Source organism: Humulus lupulus, chromosome 5 (assembly GCF_963169125.1).
Source record: "Humulus lupulus chromosome 5, drHumLupu1.1, whole genome shotgun sequence".
Classification (NCBI taxonomy): domain Eukaryota; kingdom Viridiplantae; phylum Streptophyta; class Magnoliopsida; order Rosales; family Cannabaceae; genus Humulus; species Humulus lupulus.
In genome coordinates this window covers 103,130,253-103,150,916 of record NC_084797.1, presented here as the reverse complement: position 1 = coordinate 103,150,916, position 20,664 = coordinate 103,130,253, and positions in this window count along the sequence as shown.

Here is a 20,664-nt window from a genome sequence, read left to right as displayed (position 1 = left end):
ATGAACTAACAGGAAAGAACGAGAGGATTTTCTAACGTATGTTCTATCTGACAAGCTACTTCAAGCTTAAGTAATCTCAAATAAAACCTAGTGCTCGGGGTCCCGAAAACACCCCCGGGGACATTGTAGTCAAAAATCCCAGAATTTCCTCCTGATCTCAATAACTCCCAATTTATCATCAAATAACCTTCTCATTATCCAATATCCCAATAAAAGACCCCCGTTATGACAAAACCGCTAACTCATAATATAAGACTGTCTCATGCCGAATATCTCGAATATATCTCCATAATAATGGGATCTCATTCACAAATCACAATATGCACCCAAATACACAAATATGCTCTCAACGGGCCAAATTACCAGAATATCATAATATTCAAATGTGGACCCACATGCATGCATATAACATCATATTATAATATAATTCACATAAACATGCACATAATCATTTAATGGCATAATTAAACAGTTATGGCCCTCCCGGCCTACTAATTCAGCCATTAAACTGCATTAGGGATTTCAGGGCATTACAACTATCCCCTGCTTATAGAAATTTCATCCTCGAAATTTACCTGAACAGCTCGGTATACTGACTCTGCATATCTGTCTCCAGCTCCCAGGTCGCTTCCTCGACCTTGCTGTTCCTCCACAATACCTTGACCAAAGGTATCGTTTTATTCCTGAGGACTTTATCCTTTCTGTCAAGAATCTGAATTGGTTGTTCCTCAAAGGAGAGATCTGGCTCAAGTTCCAGATCCTCATAGCTCAAAATTTGACTTACATCAGATACATACCTCCGAAGAGCTAATACATAGAACACATTATGCACGGCCGACAACGCTGGAGGCAAAGCCAATCTGTAAGCCACTTGACCAACCCTCTCCAAGATCTCAAATGGACCCACAAATCTAGGGCTCATCTTGCCCTTCTTCCCAAACCTTCTCAACCCTTTCCATGGCGAGACTCTAAGGAAGACATAGTCTCCCACTTGGAACTCCACGTTCGTGCGCTTGAGATCTGCATATCTCTTTTGTCTACTCTGAGAAGCGAGCATCCGAGCTCTAATCTTCTCAATGGCCTCACTGGTCCTCTGAACTGCCTCAGGACCCAAGTATCTCCTTTCACCTGTCTCATCCCAATGAATGGGAGATCTGCATTTCCTACCATACATCATCTCATAAGGTGCAACCCCAATGGTAGACTGATAACTGTTGTTGTAGGAGAACTCTATCAAAGGAAGTTACTTACTCCAAGATCCACAAAAGTCCAGTACACATGCTCTCAGCATGTCTTCTAATATCTGGATCATCCTCTCAGATTGCTCATCTGTCTGAGGATGATAAGCAGTACTGAACTTCAACTATGTTCCCATGGCCTTCTGCAAACTCCCCAGAACTTGGAAGTAAAAGTAGGATCTCGATCTGACACAATCGACCTCGGTGCTCCATGGAGGCGCACGATCTCTCTTACATAGAGATCTGCATACTGGTCAACTGTATAAGTAGTCCTCACTGGCAGAAAGTGAGCTGACTTGGTGTAGCGATCTACTATCACCCAAATAGAATCATGCTGACCAACAGTCGTGGGTAAGCCCACCACGAAATCCATCGTGATGTCCTCCCACTTCCACTCTAGGATATCCAGAGGTTGCAATAACCCTGTCGGCCTCTGATGCTCAGATTTGACCTGCTGACATGTCAAGCACTTAGCCACATACTCTACTACATCTCTCTTCATCCCTGGCCACTAATACAACGATCTCACATCCTGATACATCTTCGTGGTGCCTGGATGCAAAGAGTAAGGTGTAGTATGAGATTCATCCAGAATCTCTCGCCTCAAAGCAGTGTCTAGCATAACACATATTCGCCCCTTGTATCTCAACAAGCCTAAATCAGACAATGTATAATCTCTGGATGCTCCAACTAGAACATCCTCTCTGATCTTGATCAGCTGTGGATCACTCAGCTGACCCTCCTTAATTCTCTCCAACTATGTAGACTGTACCGTAATATTAGCCAGCTGGCCCACCAGCAACTCTATATCAGCTCTGGTCATATCATCTCCTAACTCTCTGGCTATCAGCCTCATACCATAAATCTGTCCCGGACCCTTCCGGCTTAAAGCACCAGCTACCACATTGGCTTTTCCTGGATGATACAGAATTTTGCAATCATAATCTTTTACTAACTCTAGCCAACACCTTTGTCTCATATTAAGATCTTTCTGAGTGAAGAAGTATTTCAGGCTCTTGTGGTCTGTATAGATATCACACTTCTCCCCATAAAGATAATGCCTCCATATCTTTAAAGCAAAGACCACAGCTGCTAACTCTAAATCATGAGTGGGATATCTCTTTTCATACCCCTTCAACTGACGAGAAGCACAAGCAATTACCTTCTCTGACTGCATCAGAACACAGCCCAAACCCTGATGAGAAGCACCACAGCAAATCAAAAGCTTCTCCTGATCTGTCGGAAGACTCAGAATCGGAGCTGTAATCAACCTCTGCTTCAGTTCCTGGAAGCTATTCTCACATTTATCTGACCACACAAATTTCTGACTCTTGCGTGTCAACTCAGTCAATGCAGTAGCAATCTTTGAAAACCCTCCACGAACCGCCTATAATAACCTGCCAATCCAAGGAAAATTCTAACCTCAGAAGCATTCTTTGGCCTTGGCCAATCTCTGATTGCTTCAATCTTCGCTGAATCTACTTTAATCCCCTCCTTACTGACAATGTGCCCAAGAAATGATACTTGAGACAACCAGAACTCACATTTCTTGAACTGGGCAAACAATCCGTGTTCCCTCAGTCTCTGTAGAACAAACCCCAGATGTTGCTCATGCTCTAACTCAGAATGAGAATATACCAGTATATCTTCGATGAAGACGATCACAAACTGGTCCAAATAATCCTTGAACACTCTGTTCATCAGATCCATAAAAGCGGCAGAGGCATTAGTCAATCCAAAAGACATAACTAAGAACTCATAATGCCCATACGTGGTACGAAAAGCAGTCTTTGGTATATCTCCTTCCTTGACCCTCAACTGATGATAACTAGAACGAAGGTCAATCTTTGAGAATACCTTCTTACCTTGCAACTGATCAAACAGATCATCTATCCTCGGCAAAGGATACTTATTCTTAATTGTCAGCTTATTCAGTTCTCTATAATCAATACACATCCTCAGAGAACCATCCTTCTTCTTTACAAATAGAACTGGCGCACCCCAAGGTGAGAAGCTAGGTCTGATAAAACCCAAATCTAACAGTTCTTGCAACTGTACCTTTAATTCTTTCAACTCAGCTGGGGCCATTCTGTAAGGCGCTCTAGACACTGGCTCCTTCCCCGGTGCCAGTTCTATAACGAACTCAATTTCTCTGTGTGGTTGCAACCCTGGCAAATCTTCTAGAAACACATTCAAAAATTCACAAACAAGTCTGGTATCTTCTGGTCTCACTGTCACGACTTGAGTGGTATCAACCACACTGGCTAAGAATCCAATACAACCTCCTTACAATAAATCCCTAACCCTGAATACAGAAATCATAGGAATGCGAGGTCCATGCACAGTACCAACAAACACAAAAGGATCCTCACCTTCAGGCTCAAAGGTGACCATCTTCCTTCTGCAATCAATGGTTGCCCCATACTTTGCCAACCAATCCATACCCAATATCATATCGAAGTCAGTCATAACCAACTCTATAAAATCCACTGATAACTCTCTGCCCTCTACTGTCACTGGCAAAGATCTGACCCATCTCCTGGATACCACTAACTCTCCAGTGGGTAACAAAGTTCCAAACCCCACAACATAAAAATCACAGGGTCTACACAGTCTATCAATAATACTACTAGCAAAAAAATAATGTGTAGCACCAGAATCAATCAATAGATTATAAAGGGTTCTAGCACTAAGAAGCTGACTTGTAACAACTGATGGAGAAGCCTCAGCTTCTGCTTGAGTCAATGCGAACACTCGAGCTGGGGCCGAGCTGTCCGCTTTCCTGGGTTCTTCTTTTCTTGCCTTAGGGCAATCCATTTTAAGATGGCCCACTGCTCCACATGAGAAGCATGCCCTTGCCCTACACTCTCCCAAGTGATGCCTCTTGCATCTAGGGCACTCAGGTAAGACTTCCAGGCTTCACTACCACCTGGACGACCCATAGAAATACCACAGGGCCGCCTATTAGGACCTGGAACTGAGAAGGTGTAAGGAACCTTCCTCTTCTGATCACTGGGGCCTATACCCCTACCAGAACCTACAAATGGAGGACCTATCCTCCTGAAATCCTTTCTGGCTGCACTGTCATGCCAGATCCTGTTCTCTGTACTCTCAGTTGTGAGTGCCTTCTCAACCACCTGTGCATAGGTAGTAACCCCAGCCACAGTGGTGATACGTACATCACGGGCTAATCTGGGTTGTAGCCCCTGCAAAAATCTCTCTCCTAGTCCCATCAGTGGGCACCAGCTCCATGGAAAATTTTTCCAAACGATCAAATTTCAAGGCATACTCAGTGACTGATAAATTCCCCTGAAGTAGCCTAATGAACTCCTTGGCCTTCGCCGCCCTGATGGCATCATTGTAGTATTTCTCATTAAACAGAGTTTGAAACTCCTCCCAACTCAGGGCATTTACATTCTTAGTTTTTGGTAATAACCTCCCACCAAATTTGGGCATCCTCCCAAAACATATAAGTGGCACAAGCCACCCTCTCATTACTAGATACCCTCATGAAATCAAGGATAGTGGTAATCATACTCATCCACTGCTCCGCCTTGGCAGGATCTGCACTGCCCTCAAATACTAGAGGTTGTTGCTTCCTAAACCTTTCATAAAGAGGCTCCCATTTATTTCCCACCTCAGGCAGATGCTCAGCTGCAGGCACCGACACAGGAGGAGCCTCTGATACACTAGCCACTGCAGGCATTTGTTATTGTCTCAGGAGACGAAGCTCTTCTCCATGTCTCAACACTGTTGCCTACAGATCACTAACTAACTGCTGCCAGTTTACAGGAGCTGGCTGTGGAATCTGTGACTGGTCATTTTCCTGACCCTGACTATTATTATTCTGGCCCTGAACACTCTGGCCAGCTGAAGTATTTGTCTACCCTGGATTCATTCTTATATGTTATACCTTGCTGAAACATGATCAACACGGCCAGTCAGGTAGTAATAACTAAACCTCTTGCCGCCTTACGGTCCAAGAACAAGTATACAATTATCATATTCCACAGTCATACAATTATACAGGCAGATACATGTTTATAGCATTTAGCACTCACCATGTATCACATAATAATCCATAAACAACAATACTAATAAGTATATTCCAGCAATCTCAGTACTAATTAGCACACATTTTCTGAGGATATAATATTTCAGGGCACAGGTTTAATATGGTGTCTGATGCATACAGGTAAATCATATATACTATATTTAAGCAGTTATACATATAACTCCATAAATAGTTACCAAACCATGAGTCAAGCTTGACTTCAGTGATGTGTGTACATGCCCAACCAGTCTACAGGAACCCTAGCCTTAGCATGCTCTGATACCAAGTTGTAACGCCCTGGCTACCCCAGAACAGTTACGGTGAACAGTGAACTAGAAATTTAACTCGCTACCCGAGTCCTTTGGTTAAAAATGTGCTTCTAGGTGTTATTAACAGGCTAAGGTGGAAAACCAATAAAAAGGAAAGGATATATTTTATTAAGTATATAAACTGTTCATGAGCTCATCAAAACATTTATAAGTTATCTATAACACAAAATGGTCACTACTGTTTCAAATTTACAGCCCTGCCGACCTAAGCAACAAAAATAGGGTAAACCCCCTAGTTCCTCTGAGAACTCCTTGGTCGTGGTGGTCAAGCGGCCGCATATGTACACATCACCACCTAAGCTCTCCACTCAAGGCTGGGTGAGCTTTTCTTTCCCTTTACCTACACCACATAGCACCCATGAGCCAAGGCCCAGCAAGAAAACACAATATAGCATGATATAATATCAACAATGATCATAATAATCATTCAGGACTATCAGTCCAAAACAGATAAGTGACAGTCACAAAAGTCACTAAGTTGGGTATAGCTCCCTTAAGCCTTGTGACGTCAGGGTCACTGGGGCTTAACAGATAAGTGAACCTTTCACTAGCTTAAACAGGATAGGTGCATGATGACAAGTCACCAACATAACCTTCCTCATGACCCTAGAGTCATAACTATGGAACATCGTTCCCTAGCCATGTGACAAACGGTCACCTAGGCCTTTGGCCCTGGCTCTCAGTAACTAGTCTTAGACTAGCCAAGCACTTATAAGTTTCATCGACCTTAGGGTCGGTCCAGCATTAATGCCTTAAAGCCATTCAATGCTGATATTGATTAGATCTAATCTTCATTCGGCCCTGCGTTCAGGACGCTTATGCCATATCTGACTCTTAGGTTAGTGTCCCTGACTAGTCAGTGCCATATACAAGTAAACAATATTCGCTAGCATTTAATATGCAATCAATGTCCACATTTATCAACCAACATGCCTTAACAACTATCATGCATGTCACATACACAGGGTGCAATTTTCTTACCTCTGATTCGAGCGAGAATGAATAAAAGAACGACCCTTGAGAACGATCTGACTTTTAGTCCTTTAACGGTCACCTACTCACAACCAAATATAGGATACCATCAATAAAATGAACATCAAAGGTTCCCAAACCAAGATCTAGCCTCCGAGACATCAATCCCCACTAATCCGGGTAGTAGGAACAATCCCGACGCCTAAAACTAAGTTCCCGGCGCCAAAACACACAAATGGGCTCAACCTTGTTCAAGGGCTGCGGCCCTAACACCTTGGGCCGCGACCCCTAGCCACTCCAGGGGCAAGTCCCACGGCGCCCAACACCAAGGGCCACGGTCCTCAGCAAAGCCAAATTCTCCCACCTGTTTCATCGAGCTAGGGCCGCGGCACCTCAAGAACAGGGCCGCGGCCCCCAACCCAGAGCCATCCCCAAAACGTTCTCGTTCATCCCAAACCTCCCAAAAATATGCCTAAACACTTCCAAATCATCAAATCAAATTTCCCAAGCTTCCCAATGATCCAAAACCATCAAATCCCAATGCTCAAACGAACCAAAAACTCAACGATTCACAAAAGCCAATTCAAAGGTTAGAATCTCTAAAAACTCAAAACTCAAAACTTAGATTACCTTTGATTGGGTTGTGTCTCATCAAATCCTTCGGTCAAGAAGCTTCTAATCTTTCCTAGGATCGCTATGCCTCGATCCTCGCTTGATTCCGACTCCTAGAACTCGAGATTTCTTCGAATACGCTTCGCACAGTAAAAATGAACTAACACGAAAGAACGAGAGGTTTTTCTAACGTATGTTCTATCTGACAAGCTACTTCAAGCGTAAGTAACCTCAAATAAAACCTAGTGCTCGGGGTCCCAAAAAAACCCCTGGGGACATTATAGTCAAAACTCCCAGAATTTCCTCCTGATCTCAATAACTCTCAATTTATCATCAAATAACCTTCTCATTATCCATTATCCCAATAAAAGACCCCCGTTATGACAAAACCGCTAACTCATAATATAAGACTGTCTCATGCCGAATAGCTCGAATATATCTCCATAATAATGGGATCTCATTCACAAATCACAATATGCACCCAAATACACAAATATGCCCTCAACGGGCCAAATTACAAGAATATCATAATATTCAAATGTGGACCCACATGCATGCATATAACATCATATTATAATATAATTCACATAAACATGCACATAATCATTTAATGGCATAATTAAACAGTTATGGCCCTCCCGGCCTATTAATCCAGCCATTAAACCGCATTAGGGATTTAGGGGCATTACAGTTTATTTTTCGTTTTGATATATTTATTTCATATATAGGTATTATATATATATATATGTATATATGTTTGTGTCTTTGCATTGATTTTGTTCTTTATTATTATGCTAATTTAACAGTGAACATCTACCCATTTATATTTGCATTTCTTTTTTCTGTTTTTAATTTTGCACAAGTTATTGGTTTCCCTATATAAAATGCATGGTTGAACAAAATTTTTGATTACAATTTAATGCTATGATCTAACGAAGTCTTTTCTGGTTTCATGGTGAATGCTATCATATATTATTAATTTTTAGAATGCTTTTGACAATAAATTTATTGATGTGGAAGAAATTGCTTGCTTTTGAGTGCATAATATAAATGAAAATGACTTAGACACTTAGATATGTTGATTTCTTCTAGAATCAATGTAGCGAGTATGTACAAATGCTCTTTTCATATTTTAAAACAGAGTAGGCATAGCCATTTATGCACCAAGTTGAAAGATTTGTTAAGATCATTAAGTTTGTCAATGTGGAGGTATAAAATAAGTTTCCAAAATTAGTCCTCATATAATTTCTGAATAGTTGGTATTTTCTAGTCCTTTACATTGAGTTACAAAATATGCTCAAAGTTATATTATTTGTGTTCTTATTCAGTGTTTATCAATAACATTAAATGTCATTTGTAATCATAGGAGTTAGGAGATTTTTTTTTGTTGAAGAAGCGAACCGTTCTGCCCAATCTATGATGTGCAATCTTAACCCATTGATTGTTACCAAGGTTGTTGATATATTTTGTTTCCTTTCAAAGGTGAAGTTTCTTCATTTTCATTAATTTTCAAATTTAAATATATTATATACTGTGTTGGATGCCTCCTCTTCGTACTTCACTTAATTATGGTTGGTTGTATGAAATTGGTACTTTAAACTATAATTTTTTGCTTGAGATGACTAATAATAGTCTAATATCTCATCTTTCACTCAAGTGTTATAGTTCTTAGGGAGTGGAGACTATTACTTTGTGGCTGCAGATGTTTTGGCTAAGCGTAATGAGAAGTATATGCCTCAGGAAGTGGCTTTGGTTATCTAGGTGAATAACAAGAAGATTGGAGCTGATAAAGCTATTGGGGTTGAATTCAAGGAAGCGTAGATTGATAGGGTATGATTTAGATTTTTTGAATTCCTTGTTGGTATATAAAATTTTGAGTATATTATACATTGACAAAAAGGAAGAGCAGTTTGGCTAGTTTGACATTTCATTAGTGCAGGTGACAAATAGTCATTATTACTAAGAAAGAGAGTTCAATTGCATAAGGGTGAGCATAATAAAATTTCAATTTTTTGTATTGTATTGATATTTTTATTGATGAATTCGTAAATAACTTCTTACTTTTTGATGAAATAAAGTCATGAATTGGAAATGGAAATTTGTATGTAGTTTTTGGAGTGTTTTTGTGTACTTAATTTATGATGTACTTTGTTGTTTCCTGCTATACATTCATATGAGATTACTATTTATGACTTGCATTGATTTTAAACCAAGTATCATAAAAAAATAGTTTCAGCTCGAAATATTGTGAAGATCCATATGTTTTGATCTTATTTTTTTTATCATACCATTACCATCAATGAATCTTTGTTTGGCTTTATGGATATGATTGGGAATCATGCATTTTTACTGCATTTTGTAGATAATATGGGCATAAGCTTGTCATGCTGTTCTTTTTTAGGTATGCCACTTTCTGGTTTTTTTCTTTATTTTTTTAGACCACTTGCTATTTTTTTCTTTTTGAATAAATTATGACTTTACAGATTAATTTTCATTACTGCAACTATTTTGTGGAGGACTTGCTAGATCCACAATTCCATTATATTGTGTTTTATTACATGATTTTAATAAAAAATTTCCTTTAACATTAGAATATTTTATAATCCAATACCCATGTTTCCTTTAAAGGTACTCAATGGGATCTTTTTGGGCACTCGTTGGTGCCCTAAAAATATTCTTTTAGGACTCGCAATGCTAGTCTTAAAAATATTCTTTTAGGACTCATAACGTGAGCCCTAAAAATCCTCACTTTTTATGGCTATCAAATAGAGGACTTGCGCCCTACGAGCCCTAAAAAGCCTTCTTTGTAGTTGTGAAAGGTACATGTAGCATCTACTTTGGTAGATTTAATCATAAATATATTTGTTGGCAATTAATTATCTTAGCTTTAGATTCTTGTTTTCTTTGTACGTTGATGTATTTTATATATATTTGGTATAAAAAACCAAATACTGTGTGTTTCATTAATATATAATTTCACTATATAAAAATTTATATTTGTATTTGGTTTTAAAAATCTTATGGATTGGTATTTTAGGGGACTTGCTGGTTTGTGTATCTGCTTCTCTATATTTGCTGACCTTAATGAAGTTCAAGAGGAGTGGGCAAAATATATTATACTACATCTCACTAGATGATGACATGCATGCTCAGTACCTATGTGAAGGGATTTAGTCATTTTTGGAATTTTGTATTTCTTTCATTAGAAATTGTTAGAACTAATCAAATACTGAATCAATCTAACAAATTATAGGTTGAGTTAATTTAGCTTTTTGATGTGCATACCGTGCTAAATATCAATTTTATGACATATTTTTTTGGAACTATGTATTTCTTTTATTAGAAAGTGTTAGAACTAATCAAATATAAAGTTAATGTTACCAATGTTAATTTAATTTAATTTTTGAAGTGCATTCTTTTACTACAATTACTGTGTTGATTTTGAAACTAGGGGGTATTGACAACATATTTTCAATGTCCTCTGGTGTGGAAACTTTGCGACAGTTAAAAATTATCACCATAGAGGGCCAATCAAGGCACCTAATAAATTTCGGCATTGCCAGCAACGGCGACACCTATTAACTGTCAGTGTTGCCAGCAACAATGACACCTAATAACTATCGGCGTTTCCTGCAACAGTGACAGTGTTTAACTATCGGCGTAGCTACCTCTATGCAGGCATTGGCAAATACGAAAATTAGTCGATTTTCGTCGTTGGTCAATAACGGCAATTAAAAATTGTCTAGAAAGCCCGTTTTTGTAGTCGTGGACTCAATCTTGAAGCTTTTAATTGGTTTTGTTCTTGATGGATATCCATTATTATGTTGTGACTAGGGGTACCACAAGGCTCAGGAAGGACAGGATCATACTCATTATCACCTTACCCTATCGCAGATGACTTGAGGTAAAAAAACTGTCTCTTGCTCCAAGTGTAGGGTGTGCACCCAATTATAGGGCATGAGAATAACTCCAAGTGTAGGGTGTGCACCCAATTATAGGGCATGAGAATAACTATGTCATGAAATCATTTATAGTTGAATGTTTGATGTGTTTGAATCTATGTTGATATATTGGTTTGTACTGATTGCTTGGTCGGGAGGTCGTTAACGACATTATATGTGTAATGTATGCCGTAATAGTAGAGCCGTAATCCAGATGCGATATTCGCCATAGTGGCGAGGCCATTAAAAAGATGTGACATCCATCTACTCAGCATGAGTCGTATATTATTTGGAAAGTATATTGTTTGGAAAATCTATGTGAACCAGTTGTTGTTATAGAGTATGCAATACATGTTAATGTTAATCTGATTATCTGTATGATTGCTTAGGGTTTTCTTGCTGAGCCTTGGCTCATGGCTGCTTTGTGGTGCAGGTTTGGGCAAAGGAAAGCTGGACCGTCCACGAGTTGAGAGTTGTAGGGGCGGTGTGTACATACTCAGCTGGCTCGGCCGCCACGGTCGATATATTTTGAGGAACAGGTGTGACAGTCAGTATCCCGTGATCTGTAGGGGGAAAGACTGGGTAAAGTTGTACAATTGAAGAGGGCTTAAATGGATTGATGGGTACTACCTATGCCAACAAGATGCATCTTCTTTTCGGTAGCCCATTACTTGAGAACTCCAAAGTTAAGTGTGCTTGACCTGGAGTAATCTCATGATGGGTGACTTCCTGGGAAGTTTTCCTCGGAAGCATGCGAGTGAGGACAAAGCACGCTGAAAAGACTCATGTTGCTTTGTAGGGCCAATCGTCATTTCAGGAAGCAGCCATAGTGACGTGGGGCGTTACAACAGGAGATATTAGTTGATATTTGCCACTTAGCTCGGCTAAATGTATAATTTTTGATAAACTTGTATTTTGTTTAGAAGATTTTGGGATCCCTTGTAATTATTCAAACCCTTTAATGAAAAGTTCAACTTTTTTTACCAAAATTTTTAATACCGAACTATCGTTTAACCATAATCACATTTTTAAGTCCAAATGACTTGCTTAACGAGTTAAGCACTATTCTTATCACATGGTGTAATGTTTTTTTTTCTTCAGGGCATTACATTCCACCTCTGGCGCAGGGGCGCCACAATGTGAACCCAGATTTTTGGGTTTCCTTTTCTGCGTTTTCTCCAACTTAATCTTTCCCAAAAACGACCTAAGCTTCAAAAATCACAAAATCAAGTTTTCTAACAAGATTTCAAAGTAACTTTGACCCCAATATCGGTTACCCAAGTGCTAAAGAACCAAGAAACACCAAGATTGACATTCTTTGAGCTTTGAACTCAAGCTCTTACTTTCAATTCCAAAATTCAACATTAAACCACCATTCCCCGCTGCAAATAAATCTTCCCAATAGTTTTAAATAGATTCCTACGATCAATACATCTAGTCAAATAACTTAGAACTCCATAAATTCAAAAATCACACTAAATCCTCAAACTCCCATTCAAAAACAACAAGGAAGAAAAAGTGAGAAATCTTACATTTTGGCCCTAACCTACACTTATCCTTAAAATTAAGCACAAGGGAAATTTGGTCATTTTGTCTAAATTCCTATTAAACCTATAATTTCTCCACCAATTACCAATTAAATCATGAATCCCAATTATTCTCCCAATCAATTCGATTTACCAAATACTCCCGGTAGTTTTCCAAATTACCAAAATACCCTTAGGCTCACCTCGAGTCAGGTTTTTATCCCTGTTGTGACTTTTATGCTAATTTTCTCAAAAGGATCAGTTCATGCTAAAGTTCTCAAATATATTCACATAATAATGTGGTCTCATACATAGCATTCAAAATTAGAATTATACCCTCAACGGGTCAAAATTATGATAAATGCCCCTTTTTAACAAAAGCGGGTCTTTAAGAACATTTAAGGCACTTAAATGCATAAACAGTCATATCATAATATAACTCATATAATAAACAAAATCACATTTATATTTAATTAAAATCACATAATTTCCAATTTTGCCCTCTTGGCACACTAACAAAGGTACTAAACCTTATTAGGAATTTTTAGGAAATTATGCTAGTTAGGGCCCAACACTCCATCACTTGGGTCTCGGATTGCTAGGAAAACTCTTCGCAACACCAAATCTCTAACCTTGAATATCCTATCCTTTGGTTTACACTACAAGAAAAAATGCTTTTAATAAGGCCAAAAATGTGTTATCAAAACATACCATAACACTTTTTAACGTGTTAAGACAGATTATGTTATCGTAGGTCAGGGTACTTTACATAACACTTTATCATTGTTATACAGATGTGTTATTATACTGTCAACAATAACACACTTTCTGTGTTATTTTAATAAATAGATAAGTGTTAATTATATTATTTATAGTCGATTATATAACACATTTCAATACTTATAAATTTGTGTTATACTACACTTTAGTATAACACATTTTTTGTGTTATATAATGAAGTTTGCATAACAAAATTCTTTACTTATAAAAAGTGTTATTGTAATAGATATTATAACATCATCAAATGAAGTACATATAATATGATAACTTACTAATATATACTAGCATCATCATATGAACTTGATTTTCAAATAACAAAAAGTAAAAACATTCAACATTGTATTAACAATCCACAAATTAGTTTAAAACATTCAACACTGTCATCAACAACAAAATGTTCTTTAAGTATTCAAGTAGTCTTAAATATTCAACAGATTGAAAAGTTACTACTTTTAGCACAAAATATTCTACAGCTGCCCAACACAAAGCCTTCAAAATTAAGAATCCTTTTCTATTTCTCTTGTCACATCTGCACAATAAACAAAGAAATATTTTATTGTTATTATCTAGCATCACAAATTACTTTAAGAAAAATGCTATGGAAATTATTTCCAAGAGAGGACACCACATACAAAATAATGAATTCACAACTACACCAAAGCAAACAATTAAACTAAACACTAAATTATAAGACATTGGTTCTTTTTTTAGTATGAAAATGTACCTCTTGGAATATCAAAATATTCTACCGCTTGTCACACCTCATATAATCCAGATAAAACATATCAAAAAACAAATAAATAACTATTGCATGCAAGGAAAAGTAAAAGTATGTCCTCTCCTAAGCAAAGCAGACATTGATATGCATCTGACCCCATTTCCAAATATAGCCAACTACTCCAATAAAAAAGAAATCAAAACAATGAAGTACATATAATACGATAACTTACCTAGACAAAAATATGAAATTCTGATACAGTATTATAAAAAATAAAAACTGACTTTTTAGTTCTGAAGCACATCTCACATCTCAATTTTCTTTTGGTAGCTAAATCTATTTGTGCCTAAATATATAATTGAAAACTTTATGTATTATTTTGGGCATTACCATTTTATTTTGGTAGCAAAGAAAAAATATTTACCTACTAATTTTTTGGTAGCTAAAAATAAAGTTTCAATCATTTTATTTTGCAAAATTTAGCTACTATTGTGAGAATCTGATCTAAATCAGGTTTTTATGTTTAACAATGCTAAAGTTCTGTGTATCATAATGAAATGAATATTTCAGAGTCTAGTGAAAAACTTGTTCATTAAATGGTGTCTCCTAAGGAAATTGGCAATCTAAAAAGTCAGTGTGTGACTAATGTCCAATGCTCAATAGTGAAGGATATAGTGTCAATCAAGATCCTAAACTATGGATAGTTATCGTTAGATTCTCATATGGCTTTAACATTTTATAAATTTTCCTTTTTGGTACTTCAACCTATTGAATTGCAAATTTGAGGCATATCTATTTACAATGCAGCAATTCATCATGAGTTTACATCCTATCAGCTAGACATCACACTTGTGTTTATTTAGACACCACACGAACAAAGACAGTGAAAAATTTATAGAACATACCAGCAACATGAAAATTATGGGTTCAGCGAGGTTTTCCTGCTTTTCAATTTTTTTAAGTTTCAACACAAAGCAATAAACGTATCGCTTAAATTTTAGAAACTTACATAAAGCAGTATTTAAGAAGCACCTTCGGCCATTGCAGGTGGCTAAAGGTTTGGTGTTGACGGCGTCGCACGTGGCTAGTGGACTTCGGCGTCGACGGTGGCTAGAAGAAGCAGTTGCACACAGATAGGAAGAGAAAAGTGGGAAAAATAAATACCAAGCCACCCATGACCTCTCCGTGAGACCGAGCCATCCACGACCCTCCGCAAGCCCGAGCCGTCCAACCCCGTCGATAGCCCTATTTGCGAGCTGCATTTGGAGTCTTGATCAAGGTCCTACAATATGCAAACATAGAAAAATAGTATATTCATGCACAATTTTCAATAGAAATGAAAGAATATATATTGTACAATTTTCAATAGAAAGGAAAGAAAGAAAGAAAAACAGCATCAGTCATACAACATTATTACCATTCGTTATCAATTAGAGTCGAAGCTTTTATGTACAACTTTTCTAGTAAACAACTATTTTTACTGAAGTGTTTTGGCCACTAGCAATTTTAGTCTCTCGTTTACCTTAATCACAACATTGCAACTAGAAGAAACAACACCATATGCAATACAAAATATCAACAAAGAAAAAATACAACTCAGGCTAGGAAGAGGTAACAAATGATACAAGAAATCATTTCTTGATGGGGTAGAGAAGGAGGCGGAGAGAAAGGAGGCGGAGATCAGGTAGGAAAAGAGGCGGGGGCAGAGAGCACAACCTGATTGAATGAAGCCTAAACCCCATCGTTGAACCCAGCTTCGCCGATCATGGAACCAACTCGCCATCCCACCTTGCGTTGCTAGCCTCCCCATCCCACCTCGCACTGTAAGCCCAGTAGCCTCCTTTAGCCACTGCAAGACAAAGAGGGAGATAGAATGAGAGAGAGGGAAGGCAGCGACTGGAGAAAGAGAGAGAAAATGAACGAAAGAGATCGAGGGCTGAGATAGGGAATATAGGGTTTTCTTTTTCTTTTTTAAGTATATAAAAGATCTACCATTTTTTCCCTCCATTTTAACTTGCTTTCTAACTTTTTAGGTTACCTATTATAATACTTTTCCAATTAGCTTATAATTATGTATTATAGAAAGAGGTATTTGGTGTAGTGACTTGAATAGAATTATAATAGTTTGCCTAATCTAGGTTTACAAAATAGTAAATCGTCATTGGTAATTGTATGCAAAAGATGTAAATAACTGTCTAAATCATCTACAAGCCTCTAGTGGTATTACTGAAATGGCACAAACTAACATAATGATATTGTGATGTAGTGCTCAATCCTGATTATAGGTAATCAACTTCAAGCCAATAGATGTATAAAACTTGAAGTAGGCTTACAACAACAAGCAAAATGTACTCCCAACTATGTAGAATACAACATCCATCCTTACATTCTCATTTTCTGCAACACAAAAAAAATACGTGATAAGTAAAAATTACAATAAGGGGATGAGGAAATTACATGAGATAACTATGAAAAAAAAATTACATGAGATAACAGAGATAGATTTATTAAACATCATACCATCTGCATTTACAAATTATATAGCTGAAAAAAAATCAACAAAAGGACAAAAAATCAACTTAAGACATATTTTTTATGATTTTACTACATTAATGTATTAAAAAAGAAATCTTGAATAACAACACGGTTCTTCTTTTTGTCACCCATATATATGATATATTTATAGCTAATAGACATGAAAATAAAGTTTCAACTATGAATTTATATAAATATAATATAATGTTTCACAATAAGCTGCAACAACAATCCTTTAGAAAATTGATTTTTATGCTATCAAACACGTCATTTTCAGCAGAAAAATAGAAGAAAAACAGAGGAAAAACAGAGAAAAGGGGCAACATTTCAACTTGTATTCTATACAATTACATCTAATTTTTTTGATACAAAAACATAAACAAAACTTGTCCAATACACTTCCTCTAAGCTGTTAATCTCAGCCCTACATAGTTTTTACAAAAAACAAATTATAAATAAAATATACTAATGATAATAGCAGCAACACATTGTAAAAAGCAAAAACAATAAAAATATTTCCTCACGCAACTTAAGAAGTTTATCAACTTCTTTACTTTCAAGCAACGCGTCATGAGTGCATAATATGTTATGCAAGCATCAAAGTGGATTACTAATACTTGACTTGAGTGGAGACCGATAAAACATGAAAGTAGATTGTTATACTATATAGTTAAAGTGGACTAATAAAGCATTTAAAGATTCATCAGAACATTTACATTTCTACTACACTCATAATAGTTGAAGATAGTTTAAGCAACATTTTGCAAAGATCCCTACTCTTTATTTAATTTTCTCTTAAAAAACAATAAAAGAAGACTGCTGTAAAACAACGATTCAAATCAAAGAAATGAGATAGAAAACAAAATTATATTATCAAATTAACATAATAATGTTTCTTAATTACCAATTGCAGTCAAATGTTATTTCTTCTCCATCATCTTTTTCTTCTTACTATATGACCTTTTTATATCCAAGTTTACCAATAGCCATCGCACTCTCTCTCTTCTTTGTACAATAGGCGTTCTTCAAAGCTACAACCCTAAAAGAAACAACAAATAAGCATGAGCATGATAGTCATTCATCCATATTTTTACCACTAATAATCATGAGCAAAGTAAGCAGGTAAAAACTAGTGGTAGTTCTTAAGAAAATCAATTGTTGTAGTTATAAGTCAATTACACAATCATCTCATATAAATTTTTAAAAATAATCAAAGATGTTTATAATTACAATTATAAGAGTGTAGTGATTTTTATACATGTTGTTGACCCTGATTTTGGGCAACTGACTTGACGTGGATGAATGTGTTGAAAAGAACGTGATGACGAAAATAATAAGAACACGATATTTTATAGTGGTTCGGCCCCAGGATCTGGTAATAACCTACGTCCACTTAGATTGTTATTGATATAAAATCAAAGGGAGTGATCAAAGAACTAGGGTTCAATGAGTTTCACCAACCTCTGAAGAACAAGACAATATCTCAAATAGAATCTCTCTAGTCTCAAATAATTCGAAAGCCAAAAGTCCCTTCTTTGAGCTATCTTTCTCTATTTATAGACTCAAGGGGGGTTACATGAATTTCTTACAGATATTCTCTCCTAAATAATCGGATACTAAGGAGATTGTGGGAGTCAATTTCGTGATTTACAAAGATCTTTATAGAAAGATCATGTTGCACGTGGAACCCGCGACCAGACTGGTCGCAGGTAAGACTAGGTTGCCTACTACTTATAATTTGTCTTCTGGTCGATATCCTAGCAGAGTTCCTCCAAGTGTCAGCCACGTGTCCGGGAATCACTTGCCACATCATCTACGCTAGTATTTTGGATAACATTTGCCCCCCAAGTTTATTTATTACGAGCAATAAATAAACTTTTGAGGAAACGACCCTTCGGTGACCCCGCCATACCTGTCAAAACCCTTCGTGTGTTCTTGGAAAAAGCAACCTACTCTTGTCTAATCATGAATTTTTGCCTCCCCAGTAATAATTCAACGGCTGTCCCTCTTCCCATAACTTCGAAAAAGGGGAAGCTGATGATTAATCCCTTTTAATGCCACAGACAAAATTTATATATAACATCTCCAAAGTTCTCTTTTCTTTTTACGCACGCCATTACTCTTTCAAGAAACCCTAAAACCAGAGCTTCCATTTTCTTCTGGAGACCATCCTTCTGCGTTTTCAAGACTCAGCTCGAGGGTTCCCTGATCTCCGAAAGCTCTTACCAACCTCCACGACCTTCTTTCTGGTAAGTCTCTGAATCTTTATGTTTCATATTTTTGTAATGCATGTTTCTGTATGTTGACTGTTGAGTTCATCTATTTTTGGGTTGAGATGCTTTTCAGTAGAATGTCTTGTGGGTGAAAAAGGTTACGAGTTAGTTTGATAGTTGAGATCTTACTTTTTAGGATGTAAAACCGAAGTAAAAATTTGATTTTTAGGCCAGCCGAAAAAATAGGCTTTTCCCGCCCTAAGAAGAGTTGAAAAAGCTTTTATGAAAAACTTTTGCCTTTCACCCTTTGATCTGTTTCTCAAACTATTCGCGTGGAAAATTTTAGCTTTTGTTAGAATGCTGCTGTATAAAAGCTTAACTTTTATACTCGACCAGCGTTATTCTAAAAAGTCATAAAAATTCTCTATCCTCACCTCCCCATTCTTCTGTTTGCAGACTTTAATGCCAGATTTGTGGGGAGGTGAACGTCCCATCGACGATGATCTTCTTGCCCAGCTGCTCGAAGGCGAGGAACAGCCGTTCGACCAAGTTCCCGAAATCCCATTTTCACGATCTTCTTCTAGACCTCGTCCATCACCTCCTCAAATGGCCCATTCTAAATCTTTAGGCAAGAAAAGACCTGACTCTGAAGATAGCCCAAACTCTCCTGCCCAGCCTGATTCACAGGCTAGGGTTCCTTCGACCAGTGGTCGAGAAAATGCCGCCCCTGACCCTAATATCCAAGTCAGAGCCCGCCCTCGTCATCAAAACCTTCCTGATGTCGAGTGGTATCTCTCCTCGACTAGTCAAGTGACTCCTCGGATGCTTGCCAACTACCATAGGAAGTATCCCCTAACAGGGGTTAATCTCAAAATTCCTGCTGCAGACCAAAGGGCTAACCTTCCCGGAGGTGTATACAGTGCTTGGTCTAGGTATCATATAAAGGCGGGGGCTATCCTCCCTCTACATCCTTTTTATCAGGGTGGCCAACTATTTTGGTGTCGCCCCCTTCCAAATTACTCTGAATGGATATAGAATGCTGGCCGCACTCTATATCCTGTACAAACTTAAAAAATGGCCAGAACCTACCCCCCATGAGGTCAATTATCTATTTGACCTCAAGTCCAACCCTCAACAGTATGGGACGGTCTTCTTCCATCGTTGTCACCAGGAGACAAGCCGGACGTTCCTGAGTGACACTACGCACATATCCAACGTGGGGTAGTACAGCAAGGAGTACTTCCTCACTCCGGACATGACCACCAACAACCTGGCCTTCGCTCAAGGAGGTAAGTGTTGTTTTTACTGGTCGATACTTTTCATCAGCGAATTTCCCTTCATTTTTCTTAAAGTACACTTTGTCTTTCATGCCCATGGTTATGTCCAACCCCAACACCAGACATGGTGTTGAGGTCCACCGCACTGGCCAGGATGACAGACGCAGAAAAAAGCGTCAAGTCCCTGGTCACTGATGAAAATCTGAGGCTATCTGGCCTCCTGGCTCCTCGCCATGAAACAAGAGGACCTGTGGTAGCAGATGCCACGGTCGAGGGGGATCCCGAGCAGCAACCCCTAGCTTCCCCTCCTCGAAGGAGGCCGACGGGGGTTACAATCAGGGAACCCACGGGAAATCCTTCCGCAGAAAGGCCTTTTGCACCCCAAGGCAAGGGGAAACAGAAGGCAATAGAATCTGTTGTGGACTTGGGTGAATCCTCTGATGAAAACGGTACTGTTATTTCGCTTTTA